Here is a 10,380-nt window from a genome sequence, read left to right as displayed (position 1 = left end):
TTGCTCCTTGTCTTAAGAATGAAGCTTATCTTTACGTTTTGAACAATGCAAGGTGGGTAGAGGGAATTCATATCTCTAGTTTTGCAGACCACTTGGGCTTTTGATTGAGGGAAGTATGGAAGTCGTTTGCTATGTAAATAAAAGTCTGATCCTCATTTTTGCACACAGCCTTGAAAACTAGATTAGAACATATCTTGTTCACTTCATCTCTGAAAATAATCTCTATAACCTCTTTGGTCATGTATGTCACCTCTCACCCAGAAGGAAGGCATGCGCCCATTTGTTGACCTCAATCCAACTGCATCCAGGAACATCCAGGAGTTTTTTTAACTCCTCTGACTTTCATTATTTTTCTAACCTTTTCAATGTCACGCCATCTACCAGCCATAGCATATATGTTTGAGAGAAGCACATAAGGTGCAGCATCTCTCACATCCAACTCAAAAAGGTGTTTTGCCACGGATTCTCCTAACTCTATATTGTTATGTATTCTGCAGGCTCCAAGCAAACACATCCAAACAGATGCATCGGGTTTGATTGGCATTTTATTGATAAAGCCTTCTGCTTCATCTAGCTGCCCAGCACGGCTAATCAGGTCAACCATGCAGCAGTAGTGCTCCATCGCAGGTATGATGTGATAATAGTCCCTCATGCAATTGAAGTATTGAAGGCCTGCATGACAGCAGGTAGACAAAACAAAAACCATTGTGATATGGTTTGGTTTTACATCACAGGCTTTCATTTTTTCAAAGAGTGTGATGGCCTCACTTACATAGCCATGCATGGCATATCCTGCAATCATGGCCGTCCAACAGACAACATCTCGATGTCGCATCATGTCAAACAGGTGGCGTGCATTGTCTAACCTACCACATTTTGCATACATGTCTAGTAGGGCAGTGACCACAATGACATCCAGCTGAAAGCCATTTCTAATTATTTGTTCATGGATTTCTACACCTTGCTCCAAAGCTGCCCAGTTGCCTCATGTAGAAAGAACATTGGGAAAGATTTTTGTAGTCGGCTCCACACCCGCCAGTTGCATATCTTTGAAAAGCTTCAGGGATTTTCTCCCGAACCATTCTTTGCATAACCTGCAATCATTACTGTCCAAGATACCTCATCTTGTAATGGCATTTAATCAAATAATCTGCGTCCCTCCTCTATACTCCTGCAACTTATATACATGTCTATCAGGGCACTCTCCACAAAGATATCAGACTGCAATCCACTACTAGTTATTTCCTTGTGGATCTCCATACCATGATCCAATGCTGCCAACTTTGCACATGCTGAGAGAACACCAGCAAATGTTTTTGCTATCGCCTTCACATCAGCCCATTGCATTTGCTGGAAAAGCTTCAGGGATTCCTCGGCACGCCCATTCTGGGAATACCCTGCAATCATCACCATCCAGGATATGATGTCTTGGAGATTCATTTGGTCAAATACTTCACGTGCCTTGTCCATTTTCCCACATTTTGTATACATGTCTAGTAGGGAATTGCCCACAGATACCTCAGACTGGAATCCCCTTCTATTTATTTCTTCATGTACCTCCATACCCTGTTCCAGAGCTCCCAAATTGGCACATGCCAGGAGAATACATTGGAATGTCTTCGAGTTTGGCTTCACACCTGCCAATTGCATTTCTCGGAAAAGCTTCAGGGCCTCCTCATCCCAGCCGTTCCGCGTAACACCTGCAATCATCACTGCCCACGACACGGTATCCCATTTACGCATTTTGGCAAACAAATGGCGTGCATCTTCTACACTCCCACATCTTGCATACATATCTACAAGGGCACTTTCAACAAAGACATGAGACTGGAAACCACTTCTGATTATTTCCCCATGGATTTCCATACCCTGTTCCAGATCGGCACATCCCGGCAGAACACTGGCATATGTTTTGGAGTTTGGCTTCACACCCACAAGCCACATTTTCTTGAAAAGCTCCATGGCCTCCTCTGCCTGTCCATTTTGCGCATACACTGCAATCAACGCTGTCCAAGATACGACGTCTCGTTCACACATTTTGTCAAACAGATAGCATGCATCCTCTATGCTGCCACATTTCACATACATATCTATCAGGGCATTCGCCACAAATACATCACTCTGCAATCCGCTTCTTCTGATCTCTTCATGAATGTCCAGTCCTTCTCTGATGTCTACAGAATCGGCGCAAGCAGGGAGTACGCTGGCGAATGTGAACTTATTGGGTTGGACGCCTTCTCGCCGCATGAGGAAGAACAACCCTAAAGCCTCGTGGGCTACCCTCTGCCTGGCATAACCCACGATCATCACAGTCCACGAACATACATCACGTTCGGGTATTTGATCAAAAACTCTGCGAGCGTCCGCCAGGCTCCCACATCTGACATAGACGTTGAGGAGAGTGTTGTGTAAATGTGTGACAACTGTAAATCCTCTCCGAGTGATTTGTGCATGGAGTAATTTGCTCTCTGCCAAATCGTTTTTCCGAATGCAAGCCTGCAAGAGAGACATAAGTAAAAGAGTCTGCGTGGTTGACCATGGCAGGAGCGTTCACTAGATTCATGGGATTGGCTTGTGTGAAGTTGGATGGCAGGGAATAGTCTACCCAGGCGGAGGAATTGGTGAGGTAGCAGCCCGCGGGTTATTTCCTAATTCAAATTCCATGGGGAATTAACTTCCTGGTTGCAATACGCATGGAAATCGGAATGTCTGTTAGGAACCTATCAGTCGTGCGGAGGGTGGCGGAGCTGGGCAGAGGCCGCGGAGGGTGCGGAGGAATTGCTGGCAGCCCGAGCCGGAGGTTTTTCCGAGCGGGGACGAAACCGGGCAATTCCTCCGCCTGGGTAGACTGCTCCTTTTCAATAATACAGTTATGTAATAAATTCGACTATTTGTGCTCATCAGATATACAAACGCGAGCCCATACCGCCGTCTTATGACGAGTGGCAGATCAATTTTTCTTCCACGTGAATCCCTTCCTTGGCTAGTCTTCGCCAGTTTTATTGTGATACCAAATATATTTGGCAATCCGTTCACAAATCCCAATTCCCCATCTGTCTACACAAACCCCTATTTCTTTAATGCCATCTGCAATTTGTTGAGCAGTTCCAGAAAAGGGTTTTTCTTTTATTGGTAAGCCGGGGATTCGAACAGGCACCTTGAGCCAGGCAAATGTGTGGTGTTGTTGTTCGGAAGCCAGGAGAAATGGCTGCAAGCCAAAGTGGTGGTGGTGCTGTCGTTCAATATGAACAGGAGAGGTTTAAATCGATGAAGAGACACGAAAACGATTCGGCTGAGACTCGATCCTTGGTCTCTCAAACCCAGGGGCGACCTCTTAGCCGATTGCAGAAACGGGCGCCAGCTAAAATGCAGTTGAAAACGTTGTCTCTGAATCAATGGGGTATCTTGCAGGAGCCCAGTTCCTATGTTGTCTCCAATCCTGGTGTCACCATTGGAAGGAGGAGATCTTGACAAGTTGCTCTTTACTGAAGAAGCTGGAAAACAAAACCCAGAAGAAGAAGAAAGGGCAGTTAATGTTGGGCAACTCCTATTTCAGACCCTATAGCATTATTAATGCTCCGTCCTTACACTCACCTGACAGGAGCTTGACGTCACCGGGACCATTGATCATGGGCATGCATCCATGCATCCATCTCTCCTCACCCAGCTCCGGTGATGCGTGTTCCTGCCCGCCTCCAGTGCCGGTGTTCCTGCCCGCCTCCAGTTTGATGTCTTAATGAGGTTTACCAACCCACGCATTAAGGCTCATAAACTCTGCCAGCCTCCAGTTTGATGTCTTAATGAGGTTTACCAACCCACGCATTAAGGCTCATAAACTCTGCCAGGATGCATCCTCCATAGTTTACCAACCCACACATTAAGGCTCATAAACTCTGCCAGGATGCATCCTCCATAGTTTACCAACCCACACATTAAGGCTCATAAACTCTGCTGGGATCCATCATCCATACACCAACCGGACTCAATACGCTATCGGATTCTGGACTAATCCCGGCAATTCAGACCCTGCAACCATCGAACAGGGGCAGCGGCGAACAGACGTTGGTGATCCCCTGCAGCCCTTCGAAACCGGTAACGCTCTACCGCAATGCAAAGCCCTCTTAAGCTAGTACTGTTACACTTCTGTACTTCAGAATTTGGTTTTGTCGGGTGTGAGATTGTGAAAGTTTTATAAGGGTGTCTGATAAATACTAAATTCGTAATCTCTTCTGGAAGGAGGGTTAAATTCTTTGAACACAAGTGAAACCGTGCATGGAATTGAAAAAGTCGAAGTTCCGAGAAAAAAAAATACTGCAAACTTCGAACTCAAATTCCGGATCATTTTCTGGGGGCAGGGCTAATTCTTTGACCAAATCTTATTCCTTTTTTTTATTTTTTAAATCTAGGGTTGCTCTTTCATCTCGGGGGTTTGATCTTACGTCATATTTTAAATTTTAATGGGATTTTTGCAATTCTCGCTCCTTGATTGAAAGCTTTCTTGAAGTTTTGGCAAATTTGTCTTCGTAAAACAACATTTATTTACTTAATTTTTTTTTTAAAAATAATGATAAATTTTATTCACCTTCGATCATCCCAGGGCTATAGCCGCAATCATCTCCTCTTGTTCCAACAACTGATTTGATTTCTTGAAGACACCTCATTGAAATCCCCTTAGTTTATTTCCATTTATAGATTGCCATCACTATTGGAGTTGACTGCAGTCTGCTATTCAAATTAGCGTTTTGAGGGTAATCTTTACAGGTCTTCATTATGGATGCCAGTAGTCATTTGACAGAGGCTTAAGTTGCAATTTCCGAGTTAAATTTTTTGTTAAATGAATCTGAAATGAGAACGCGGAGAAAGTAGATGGACGTGAAGAGTAGAGAGCATCAGGGTTTTAGTGGAATGTAAAGGGGCAATCTCCCTTTGGGCTCCAGTTCGAGTCCCGGCGAGTGTGGAAAAATGCAGAAATATAATTAATAAACAATAAGGCACAATTCCCATTGTAAGCCAAATGAACTTTGCAGTGCAATGCGATTCAATTCAATTCAAAGCAGAGGAGAAGAAGATAGGTATTATCGTAGGAACTACTCCTTTCGGCCGGGGCCCGGGAATCATTTGTCTTTGTTGTCGGCTTGGCCGGTGGTGTTTATCGGCATCACGAACACGGTAGAGGACTATGGTGGCACGCCACGCCTTTTTTTCTCTAGACTAGAGTGGACTAACCTGTCGTAACTGTTATCAAATCAGTTCAATTCCCCATTATTTTTAGTTTGCCCATTATTCTTCAAAAATAAAATTTGTTCACATTATGTGTCATGTTTATATTTTTAGTTTGAAGATAGATTTCATATTTATTTAGGGGTAAAAATAAGAATAATGGTTTTACTTCAATTTTATCCATGAAATCTTGGAAATATTTCAGTTTTATTTAATTATCTCAAAAAAAAAAGTTCATGTAATTTTAATTATCGGATGTTTTTTTGGTCTTCTTTAGGGTAATTATTCTCATGGAAATTTGGGACTTCTTAGAATTTTAATTTTCAAATTTGATAGTTCTTAACATTTCATGTTTCAGTGATATAATTTGCATAAATTACATGTAATTTTAATTATCAAATGTTTTTTTTGTCTTCTTTAGGGTAATTATTCTCATGGAAATTTGGGACTTCTTAGAATCTTAATTTTCAAATTTGATAGTTCTTAACATTTCATGTTTCAGTGATATAATTTGCATAAATTAGGTATCTCAATTGTCTTTTAATAAAACACTGAATCTATTTATACACTAGAAAAATTATTTAGATAATTTAAATTCACAATTTTATTCTTCCATAAAGAGAAAAATATTAACTTTATATTAGAAAATAAAAACTAGTACATGTTATCCATATCTCTCCCATATTTGCGAAAATAAAAAGATATACTAAGCTTCCCATCCACATACACAATGTTCAGAGCTATTCCTGTAACCAGTCTAAAAAGGGCCACCGAATATAAAGAAACAAAACTTACAGAATTTATTACCGTATCAAAAATCTTCTTCATAAGACGAGACTAAAAACATAGAAAATGCAATATGGCATGGCCATTCAATAGAGGGCCCTCCTATCACCTCTAATTTTATCGATTTGAAGATCGATGCACCATGTCCTTCTGCTAGATTAGAGAAAATTCCACGGCTTACATATATCACAGCAGGTAGTTTGTCTCTCACATCGATATAGGCCATGTTTTGCATTGTTTTCATTAGATTAACTCAGTTCCGATATGAACTGATTATACCCTTCTATTGATTCTTTTCTGGTGTTGGGATTATTTCCGGATCTCTGTGTAGTCATAATGGCATTAACACTGCCATGCTAGGTTGAGGTTGTTCCTAATTAAATTGTTGGCCATAGTTCTCTTAACTGGACATCCCCGATAGAATTCTACTTGGAGAGCCCAAGGATGCGAAAATTTTAAGAGTGTCACTAAATTGGGCGAGGGAGAAGTCATAAGGCTTATAAGCGAGGCTCGGCAACCGCAAGAGAATTTATGTGTTATGTTTTTATCATCTACAGAAAAAGTTGAGTTGCAACAAATAGATATGTTTTCTATCCACCCACTCAATTTCTTCTTAAGAAACATCGAAATAGAGGAATAGAGGATATCGCACACACCAATTACTCAACATACCTGGAGTACAGTGTGTGAGTCTCTATATGTTTTTTCAAGATACGTATAATTTTTTCAATCTGCATAAGTATTATATCTAATTTGTAGTAATTTTTTTACGTACAGTTATTGGTGTTCATATGGTCCACAGTCAACAAGGATAATTAGGAGTGCATCATCAAATCCAAAGACAGGATACGAGAGTTTGTTATGCCTTTATTGATTTCCAAGACTCAAGTTATGTTCAAAATGCCACAACAATATGTATAAATTTATGTTTTAATATTATCTGTTTATTATTTATGTCTTTATGGGTATATATTTATGTTTTCAGTTTCTTATTTGTGTCTTTATGAGAATTTTGAGTGTTGTATCTAAGTCGTAAAGCTGTCATGTTAAGTGAAACACAAATTTAGTAAAAAAAAATTATAAACAATAACCATATATCTCATCATCAACTAATCTAAATTATAAATTAACTATAATATCTAATCCCTCTTTTTTTATTTTCCAAGAGCCACCCATCCCAGCCAAAGTATAATATTACTTCCAGTTTCTGAAAAGGAATGCTTGCTTGGTAAATCAGTTTAATGTGCAGGGTGTTTGAAAGAAAGTTGCAAATATGGTTGTAAGTGTTAATGTACACGGTTATAGTTGAGACCAAAGGTAAAGCGCCCCAACTTTCATCCCAACCCAACTAAATTATAATATAGGTGCAGTTGCTGAAAAGGAGTACTGTCCTAAAAAATGAGTCCTCAAAAATGAGTTTAATGACCATGGTATTGGAGAGAAGGTAGTAGATATGCCTAAAAGGGTTAATGTAGTAGATATGCATATAAGGGTATTGGAGGGAAGGTAGTAGATATGCTGTAAATATTTTGGCCTATATTTTATAAAAGTTGATAGTTATGGTAACCATACAAAAATAGATATGAATATTGATTTTTATTTTAAAGTGTTTTTATGATGTTTTTAACAACACTATTGTTTACATATTCATTTATAAGGAAGTAAGAAAATGGAGGAAAATAGACATGAATGGGAGGTAACTATCAAAGGCACCAAGCAATTGTTCACTTGTCTTGTTGGTGGTTGTGCGGGGAACTTGAGTCGATCTAAGCTATTTGGCCTTAATCATCATCGGGCTACCAACCACAATCTCCCACTAATTCCTCCACATCAAAGAGGTCGAGTAAGAGATGCAAATGCTACATGGGCGGTCAAATCTACAAGTGCAGTAAAAAGGCAAAATGCCAAAATACAATATGATTTAGATGCAAGGCTATGTCGTGCACGACAACAAGCATATAAAAGATTTGTCAATGAAGAAATTCTTTCAGCTGTAAGTATTTATTAGTATTTATTTGTATATGCTTTTTTATTAATATTGTCAATGAAGAAATTCTTTCAGCTGTAAGTATTTATTAGTATTTATCTGTATATGTTTTTTATTAATATTAATTTATTGTTGTGGACTAAATTCATTGAAACTTGTTTTCACAGTGAGTTGTTACATTTGATCAGCTTAATGATACTTCAAAGCAAAGGATTTGTGAAAAAATTCAACGTTGGGATCAAAGTCTACCTCGTAGATGTATGGAGACAATGAAGCGCATAGACATTGCTTTAAAAGAGAAAGTAAGGACTGAGGTTCCTGATGATGTGGGGGAAGAAGGATTAGATGGGCACAACTATATATTAAACTTTGATGAAACTAATTAGGACAATGACAACACAGTTGAGTCCATTTTTTTGCATATATTAAGTTTTTAGACATTTTAACATTAAATAATATTTATATTTATTATAATTGTATACTAATTTCTCATTGTTATTGATATGCATAACCTAATCAACAAAATTCCCCAAGTTCAAGCCACCAACTATTACGGCGCTCACCTAGATTTCAAGGTTTTCAAGGGGTTATTGGGCCAGTAAGTTTTTAATCCATATAACCTATTCCACTAAAAACATTAATATATAAATTGTTATGTTTTACCATAATGATGGGATGAGAAATGGATGTTTTGTATTATATATCGTTATCCTTGATTTGTTTTGATTATGTGTGTGTGTGTGTTATTTCTTATTTATGGTGCAGGTGTTCCCTTTGGAACCATCACAATCAATGAAAACCCCTTGTCGAAGTCTTAAGAAGAATGGAAATGAAATGGTTCAAATGCTAGAACCATCTTCACGTCCAATGTCACAATGCAAGGTAAGATTATATTTATTTATACTCTTATAAATTTAGCATATTTTTACATTTAATTCTATTTGAGTCATACTTATATCTATGTATAATCTAATGTTCAGAGTAATGAATATACATCTCCTAAAACACCTTTGCACATGTATGATGGTGGACATGATACTCAGCAAAAATCACATTCTCCTCAACCATTGCGGCCTTCACCTAGACTTCAAGATAAATTAAGAGAGGTAAGTTATATACTACATATCTTAGCTCATAATAACATTGACATATTTTTTTATGACTAGTTAATGCATTTTCTTTTCATATTCGTTACATGTTCTCCATATTCTCATTATATCTATATAGATTTTGATATTTGTTGATAGCTAGTCAATGCATTGTCTTTTCATATTCGTTACATGGTCCGCATATTTTCATTATATCTATGTGGATTTTGATATTTATTGATAATGTTTTAATTTCCACAGAAAACAAAAAAGATAAATGTTGATGCTATGGTTAAAAGGACCAAAATCACGCCAAAGGACTTGAAAGCACATGGGTTCAAGTCACGCAAACAATACATAGAGCATATATGCTCAACTAGCATTGCTCTCACTAAACCCACTAGGTTTGCTACTTTGAAGGCTAAACATTCCAGCGAGTTGTGATTAGAGGAAGTTACAAGCTTGAATCTGAGAAATAAATGTTAAATTTCTGCAAATATACTCGGGAGAACAACCTTGTTATTGAATTTACATAATATATGTATTTACTTGATATAGCAAGATCAACCTTGCAATTGGTGAAAGAAATATCCTCGCTGTCAAATCTTTGAAATCAACGTTGAATATTTGGAAATATACTCTGGCGAACAAGCTTGCCATTGAATTTTCTTAATATGTGGATTTGTTTGACCAACCTTTGTCATTGAATTTGCTTATTAGATAGATTTATTTGATATTTCATTCACCCCATTTGACAGAGTTGTCAACATTGTTGTTAAATTCCCGAAAAAGATTTAGATTTTGGTAACGAGTGATATGAACCCAGCACAATTTTAATATTTTTTATTTTGTAAACGATTTTAATAAAGTGATTTTAAAATATTATTGTGAGAGTTGATCATCATCTTTTTAATTCGGGTTCAAGTTTTTTTTTCTCATTCAAGTTATTCTTTTGTAATTGTGGCCAGTATTGTGAATGTATTATGTATATATACAAACAATTTAAATAGGTGAAAGGGTAATGATATTTTTTATTCATATTTATATTAGTATTATTTTTATTTTTATTTTGAATTTTAAAATAAATTTTATAAGTAAAGGGGTTATTTTGGAAATATTTTAAGAAAATGTATTTAAAAATAAATTTCTATTTAAAAAAAATTACATTATTTATATAAAAATATTTATCATATAAATCGATTATTATCAAAATATTTATGATTCAAGTAATGTTCTTAAATGGTATATTAGCTAGTTTACATTGAGTATCGCATGAAACATTTTTTATTTTTTATAAAA

General features: G+C 37.4%; 1 pseudogene; it reads right to left on the bottom strand.

Annotated features, from left to right (window-relative positions):
* On the bottom strand, nucleotides 1-3,288 carry LOC149149507 (pentatricopeptide repeat-containing protein At4g13650 pseudogene; annotated as a pseudogene).
* Between the last annotated feature and the right edge of the window lie 7,092 nt (nucleotides 3,289-10,380).

The sequence above is a fragment of the Pinus tabuliformis genome, chromosome 9 (assembly GCF_031772625.1).
Source record: "Pinus tabuliformis cultivar Carrire ecotype Pingquan chromosome 9, CPIR1, whole genome shotgun sequence".
Lineage (NCBI taxonomy): Eukaryota > Viridiplantae > Streptophyta > Pinopsida > Pinales > Pinaceae > Pinus > Pinus tabuliformis.
The sequence above is the reverse complement of the archived record's forward strand: the minus strand, read 5'-3'. Positions and strand labels throughout refer to the sequence as shown.